This window comes from Mastomys coucha, unplaced genomic scaffold, assembly GCF_008632895.1.
Source record: "Mastomys coucha isolate ucsf_1 unplaced genomic scaffold, UCSF_Mcou_1 pScaffold1, whole genome shotgun sequence".
Classification (NCBI taxonomy): Eukaryota; Metazoa; Chordata; class Mammalia; order Rodentia; family Muridae; genus Mastomys; species Mastomys coucha.
In genome coordinates this window covers 52,129,742-52,137,298 of record NW_022196891.1, presented here as the reverse complement: position 1 = coordinate 52,137,298, position 7,557 = coordinate 52,129,742, and the positions used below count along the sequence as shown (strand labels likewise).

Here is a 7,557-nt window from a genome sequence, read left to right as displayed (position 1 = left end):
GGGGGGAAGGTCATTACTGAAGTGAACTACTTCTTAGTTACAAAGTTGTCTCTTTCCTCTCTGTCAGACAGCTGAGGGCACCTGGGCTGGATTGTTCCTGTTCTCTAGGGTAGGGACAATTCCACAAGCACCTGTTCTTGTCTCTAGCACAGACCCAGGCTATCGTGCACATGGGTGGCTTGGACTGATACGCTAGCACACCGTAAAGCTGAGTGACTTAAACAACAGCCGCCTACTCAGATTTTCTGGAGGCTGGAGGTTGAGTTCAGGGCACCAACAGGGTCCAGTTCTGATGAGGGCTCACTTACTTTCTGGCTTGCAGACAGCTGCTTTCTGCATCTTCAAATGACAGAGGGAACTCTGGTTTCTCTTCAGAAGGTTAATCCCCCCAGGTTCATGACCTCTCTTAGAACTATAATTTTCCAAAGGTTCATGGAATCAGGGAGAGAGTACTGATGTCTTTCCTCTATACTTTGTGTGTATGTGTGTGTGTATATGTACATGTGTCTTCATTGGTCACACAGGCTACCTGAGGGGGAGGAAGTGGAAGAAATGGGTGGCTGCTCTTCTTGGTTGATCTCGGGAGATCTGACTGAAGGTCTTGCAGTTGTACACGCCCATCATACTGCTGTCATCTCAGACTGATGATCAAGTCATACAGATGCATCTTCAGTACTTCCGGCTCTGCCTCCATGGGCGGCACCTCCCTCGCTTAGCTCAGGGGCGGCGCCTCCCTCGCTTAGCTCAGGAGCTCCAGCGGTAAGTCTGTGATTGATATTGAACTGCATTTCCTCTCTCTGGGTGGTTTCTTCAGTACTGCCACTCATTAGTGTTCTTTGTTCCCCACAATCCTCTGGGGTTTATATAATACTACTCAATTTATGTATTTTAATGCACACATTCTCATTTTGCTTCATTCAGGGAACAAGGATCCAGTCCAGCTGTCTGACAGGGAGGAAATAGATAGCTTTATAACTCAGAAGCAGTTCACATTGGTAATGATCTTTCCCCTGTACTTTTTTCTTTTTTCTTTTCTCTTCTATTTTTTTTTTTTTCGAGGCAGGGTTTCTCTGTATAGCCCTGGCTGTCCTGGAACTCAGAAATCCGCCTGCCTCTGCCTCCCAAGTGCTGGGATTAAAGGTGTGCACCACCACCGCCTGGCACTTTTTTTCTTTTTTAAATAACTTTTTTCTTTACTTAGGCTATGTACTGTTTCATAATTTACATCTTAAAAAAAAACAATGATTATTAGCTATTCCCTTATCCTGAATATTTTTTCATAACACTTATTACTACTTGGCATATTATCCTTCCCACCGTGTGTGTGTGTGTGTGTGTGTGTGTGTGTGTGTGTGTATGTGAATGTATGTGTCAGTGTATGTGTGAATGAATGTGTCAGTATGTATGTGTGAATGAATGTATGCATCAGCGTGTATGTGTGTGAGAATGTGTATATATGAGTATGTGACTATGTGAGAATGTATGTATATGAATATGTGAGTGTGTACATTGTATGAATATGTATGTATGTATATATGATATGTGTGCGAGTGTATGAGTGTGTGTATGTGTGTACGGATGGGGATGTATGTGTGTGTGAGAGTGTATCTAGTGTGTATGTGTGTATATTGTGTATGTGTTTGTGTGTAGAACAGATGTTTATGTCAGGTGTCTTGCTACATGTTTTTCTACCTTCTTTTGAGACAGGCTCTCCCACTGAACCTTGAGCTCACTGATTCAGCCGGGTCAACTGGCAATGAGCCTTAGGGAGCTGCCTCTCTCCTCTCCACCCCACAGCTGAGATTAGACCCCTAAGGCTGTGCTCATCTTTTTTAGGTGAGTGGTGGGGATGCAAACCTATACCCTCCTGCTTGCCTGGTAGACTTCCTAACTGAATTCAGTTCCTAACACATACTCTTTTAGACTTTACTAAGGGAACCATCTCAGCTTTGGTTTCTAAACTTGAAACTTTTTCTATTTTATCTATTGCTGCTAAGTGTTTGGAGGGGCCCTTGAATCATCAACGTACAGTAAATACTACCATGCCTGGAAGTCCTGTAATTAGAACTCATTTAGACGACCATCAAACCTATTATAACAGGGCCTTAGGGGTTTACTCTTGAAACTGCAGAATACTGATGTCTGGCACTGTTAAAGTTCACCTTGTTCCTCCTCCTCACTCTAGGAGGGGGCGGATGGGGGTGGGAGAGGAAGCGGAGGCCAAGGGATTTGCTTCAGGCCATGCATCTTGTTAGTAGCAGAGCCAGGAAGGCAAACGTGATTCCACAGCCTGGGGCTTTGTACTTTTGCTTTTGAACATCCACTTTCTTTCACAGCATGACCTGCCTCTGAGCCTCACAGTTTAAGGGCCAGCTCTGGATGCACTCTGTCCCCACGGTCCTTCTCTCCCCAGGCATATGGCACATAAGTGGGAAAGGAAAAGATTGGACTTTAATAATTAGTTGGTGACAGCCCAGGAGACTCTCTGCATGGGACCAGAGGCTCACAATGAAGTCATATTTTATATACATCACTGCCCTCTAGTGGCCACAATGAATGTCAAGTCTACCAGCTGGATGAACAGGGAAGGCAGTCTCATAGTCTGAACTCTTAGCCCTGCATGGAAACATACACCGGGCCCCATTTATTTGGTATTTCAGTGCCAAATGAATAACATATATGCTTATAGAATCAAAATCTATTCTCTGGTGCTGACCATCTGAGGAGCACTGCCAAGAGAAATGTAACAAAGGAGCCACTTAGTAACAAGATTCTCAAGCCACATAAACTAGTAACTGTGAGTGCTATGTTCTACTTGACACAAATTGTCCCCAAAATTATCATTTCAATATTAATCAATAATTAATATAAAATATGAAACATCGTCTTCTGGTACTGCTTCCTTTCTTCTTTCCTTTCTTTCTTTCTTTCCTTCCTTCCTTCTTTCTTTCCTTCCTTCTTTCTTTCTTTTTTATTTTTTTCAAGACAGGGTTTCTCTGTATAATACTCTGTCCTAGAACTTGCTTTGTAGACCTAGTTGGCCTCAAACTCACAGATTATTTATCTGCCCTGCCTTTGCCTCTAAACTCTAACTCTGAGAGCAGGGATTAAAGGCATGAACCACCATATCTGGCTTTTTTTTTTTTTTTTTTTTTTGAGATGGGTTTTGTGTGTCCTGGGTCATGTAGCCAAGAATGACCTTAAACTACCAACCTTCCTGCCTTTAATTCTTGGTTGCTTGGATTACAGATGTGTACCACTATGCCTGGTTTATGGTGCTGGGATTGAACCCCAGGTTTTATGCTTGCTAGGCAAGCATTCTAATAACTGAGCTGTAACCTCAGCCCGGGTCCTGAAGTTCTGAACTCTAGCATGGTAAATTCAACATCTCCAATTGGCCTGGCCACACTGTGTGTGCCCACTGGCTGAATGGGTCTTGTGGCTGTTGCACTGGGCAGTAAAGGTGAAGGGCAACATTTACAAAGTTGGTTCTTGTTACTGCACTGATAAATGTAGGTCCACGAGAAACAGTTCCACCAGTCTACAGCAAGATAAGAGAAATATGGAGAATACTTTTAATGTGTAAATTCAGCATAAGATTATGGCTGTCCTTTTGAGGGACCTATGTGATGATCCTCTGGACTTAGTTGCTCTTCTCTGAGAGGATGGTCCCAGCAGATGGTAGTTTATTATTGAGTAGCACAGATGCGACCCCCCTTCAGGATCCTCCCCTCACTCCCTCCGCCTTTGATATCCACTGACTCCTGGGAAGTACTGTGCTAGGTGGCTTTTTCCTCCTGCTTAGACAATTGCTGCTCACAAATGGGACAGATGCCTGCATGGCCGTTACTGAGCCGTTCGCAGCTGTATGCACTCTCTGCTCTATAACAACAGGGCAAGAAATGAATGCAAGGAGGGGGTGACCTTCAATGTGCTCTAAAAACAACCCCAAGGACTAAGTCATTTGCAAAATCCAGTTTGTAGCCATAAAAACAAATTACCACTTGACTGAGCATCTAGACTGTGTTGATCCTGACTTTAGAGGGTGGTTTCTCTATAACACAAGTTTCTTTTACGTTTAGAGCAACAGAAGCCACTGCTAAGGGGCAAAGCCTTTAGTAGCTCCAGCGTCTCTAACAGCTCCGTGTTGGGGTAGTGTGTTTTGCAGTGTTGGGCTAAGACATGCAGAGAGAGGAGTCTCTACTTTGTATTAATCCTTGTAAGGAGCATGGGCTTGCAGTGGTCTGAATTTCAGTCTGATTCTAGTGTTCTCTTATCTCTAATTAGTATCTCTCTTGCATCATCTGCTTGCTCTGTGTGTCCCAGCAGATCACAGTCCTACCATAGGCTTTTGGGCTGAAACTTCAAAGTCTTAGAAAGTGACTTGTGGCTACTCTGTTTATGAATATGGACTTTCAGCTCTGTGGTCTGTAGTTACTAGGGTTCTAATTAGAATTGCATTTTGTTTTCCCAATCCTATGTGACGGTTATGCTTGATCCATAACATGGAAAAGATGTTAGTAGACAGGAATTTTGTAAATTAAATAATTTTGACTCGTCTCAGATGTCACAGCTTGAGAAATACTATGGTGAGTTCTTTTGCAGACAGAGTCATCTGCCCTATTTTAAAAATTCAAGTGTTTGATATGCTGTCTCGCCCAAGGAGTATGAGGGACATACTCCTTCTGTATTGAACAGAAGATGCAAGGATCCCGTTCCAACTCCCCTTCCGGATTTAAGAGTTATCCGCCTCGGAAGCAATTAGACTAAGTCTTAATAAAGGGGCTCCAGCCACAGAACAGCACCCAAGGGAGGCTCTGACTCAGAGTCAGGGCTAATGGCCCGGCAGTTGTATTAATGGATTTCCAATGAAGTGTGAACATGACAGACCAACAAGGCCTGAGACGCTATGACAGAGCAAAGTTAGCACAGCTGTTAGTACTGCAGCCTCATTTTCGTTTGCATTTCTTTAGTCTTGGTGAACTGGTTGCATGAGTATTTACTGATTAATGTATATTAACAGAAACTCATAAACTATTTGTTGACTCAAGGGTGGGGCCCCTATACTGCTTCTCTGGGGGAGGTGTTATCATAACTTCCTGTAGTGAAGGAAGATGACCAGGTGGGGGTCCTAAGCCCAGGGGCTCTAATGACATAATTTCTGCTCTACACCACTGCAGTCCCAGCTCTTTGGCCCTCAGGTCCCAGTCCTCCATACCCTAACCAGTGAAGAGCAGAGCTCTAGGTAGTCAGCCCTATAGCCTTGTCCTCTGCTGGGATCATGTCTTTTGTGGCTCTGATGAGAACAGCACGCCGGAGAAGAATGTCTAGGAGGGGGTCTTAAAGGACAAGCTGTTTCTACCTGTGTATGGTAAACTAACACAAGAGTTCTAGTGGCCCATTCTATGATTCCACAGGGTGTGGCCAGAGTCAGAGGGAAGACAATGGGAGAGGCCTAGGGGATGTTCCAGATCATGACAGTAGTGAAAGGTGGTACCTGTTGAGGTTCTTGTAGTCATGATCTCTGTTTCTTCCTTGATCAGTTATAACAGTTCTTCTGCATCATGGGTATTTCATCAAGTACCCATAGAGTAGGCCAGGACTTGGAAGACCACAGAAAGATGTTCGATCTCTCTCTCTCTCTCTCTCTCTCTCTCTCTCTCTCTCTCTCTCTCTCTTTCTCTCTCTCTCTCGTATTTGAGTTCTTACTCTGTAGATCAAGCTGTCCTGGAATTCCATATAGCTTAAGCTTGCCCTTGAATCTGTGCCCACATTCATTTCTCAGTCTTTCAAGTGCTGGGATTACGGGCTAGAATCACCAAGTACAGTTAGAAGTAGATAATTCTATAGGCTATTCTATAGTTGAGAAAACTATTGAGGAGTCCTATTGGGACTGGACAAAGGTGGCGTCTGAGCTGGATTTTCTGACTCTGCAGCTCGCTGGGATACCCAGATGTTGGGTTGCAAAACTTTTCCTGGGAAGATGCGATGTAAGTGTTACAGCTCTGAAGAGAAAGGGTTCCTCAGCTGAGGTATTATAGCTCTGAGAGGAAAGAGTCCGCTCCCCTCCCCTGCGCCCTGTTTGCATGCATTACAACTCTGAAGGGAAAGGTCCTGGCAGTTGAAAGCCAAGGAAAACCACAAAGTCTCACCATACAACAAACCTCACACAAGAGATATATTGGGAAAGACACAGAGGGTAGCTACCTCTTCTGGGGCAAGAAGCCGCAAAGAAGTGAGCAGCTGACAGGTTTTATATAGGGTTTCTTGAGGGCGGGGGTCGGGATATGTGGAGGTTCAAGCCAAGACCAGGGATTGGTGGGATTTCATGCTCAGGGACTGGTGAGAGTTTGGGCTCAGGGGTTAGTGGGTTCTGGTAGGTTTTCAAACCCAGAAGTGGGCTCCAATCCTTTTACCATACCTGCTATATGTCTACTTACCTCAGATAGGAAGTCCATGACAGACTGTATTAGTCAGGGTTCTCTTGAGTCACAGAACTTACAGGTAGTCTCTATATGGTAAAGGAATTTGTTGATGACTTATAGTCTGTAGTCCAACTCCCAACAATGGTCAGCAGCAGCTGTGAATGGAAGCCCAAGGGTCTAGCAGTTGTTCAGTCCCACAAGGCAAGCAGGTGAAGCAGAGAGAGAGCATTCCTTCTTCCAATGTCCTTATATAGGTCTTCCGCAAAAGGTGTGGCCCAGATTAAAGGTGTGTGCCACCACACCTTTAATCCCAGATGACCTTGAACTTGGAGATCTTCCTGTCTTAATCTTCTGGGATCCATAGCCACTATGACTTGAGATCTCCATGCCAAGATTCAGGTCAGAAACTTATATCTCTCAGCCTCCAGATTAGGATCACAGATGAGCCTTCCAATTCTGGATTGTAGTTCATTCCAGATACAGTCAAGGTGACAAGCAGGAATAGCCACTACACAGACCAAAGCATGGATACTACCAAAGTCCAATTTAGTGAGCCAATTAATTTCATTGGGGTATTGTATTTATTTACTTACAGAAATATGGGTGAGGGGTTACTAATAGGGAGTAGAAATGACTCAAAGACAGATGCCTCACCAAAGCCCACCCCAGCACATGTGATAAAGCTGGGAACTTGGAACACTTAACATACTGCAGACAGCTCAGCAGGTTGGAGTGTCCTTTCCAGGTGCTTCAGATGTTCTTTCAGGTAGCTGATCTGCTCTGAGAATCTTTTTTGCAGCTTGATTGGCTTTGCTTAGTCTTATAAGAACTCTCACTACCTCCCTTATTCTGTCAGGGAGGGGCCTAGTGAATCTGATCAGCTTCTGGAACTTTCTCAAGTTCTTTTGAGTTGGTTACCTTCCTGCTTAGGGATGTTTCCTGTATGATAGAATGTTTCAATGTTTCAATTTGGGAGGAAACTGTTACCCAACACCAGGACTGAGGTGAGGTGGTTGTCTGTGTACTTGGCTGCGTTCTATGTTAAACGTTGCATAGAATGTGTTTCCTCCATTGTGTGTGTGTGTGTGTGAGAGAGAGAGAGAGAGAGAGAGGGAGAGAGAGAGAGAGAGAG

The 7,557-nt window shown here is 44.4% G+C and overlaps 1 long non-coding RNA gene across 1 annotated transcript in view; it reads left to right on the top strand.

The window, feature by feature from the left end:
• The window catches only part of LOC116070622, a 32,656-nt gene that overhangs the window by 3,527 nt on the left and 21,572 nt on the right, over window positions 1-7,557 (top strand). The window contains exon 2 of the long non-coding RNA XR_004110483.1: window positions 525-759. This is a non-coding gene — a long non-coding RNA (uncharacterized LOC116070622). The remainder of the gene's footprint in view (window positions 1-524; window positions 760-7,557) is intronic.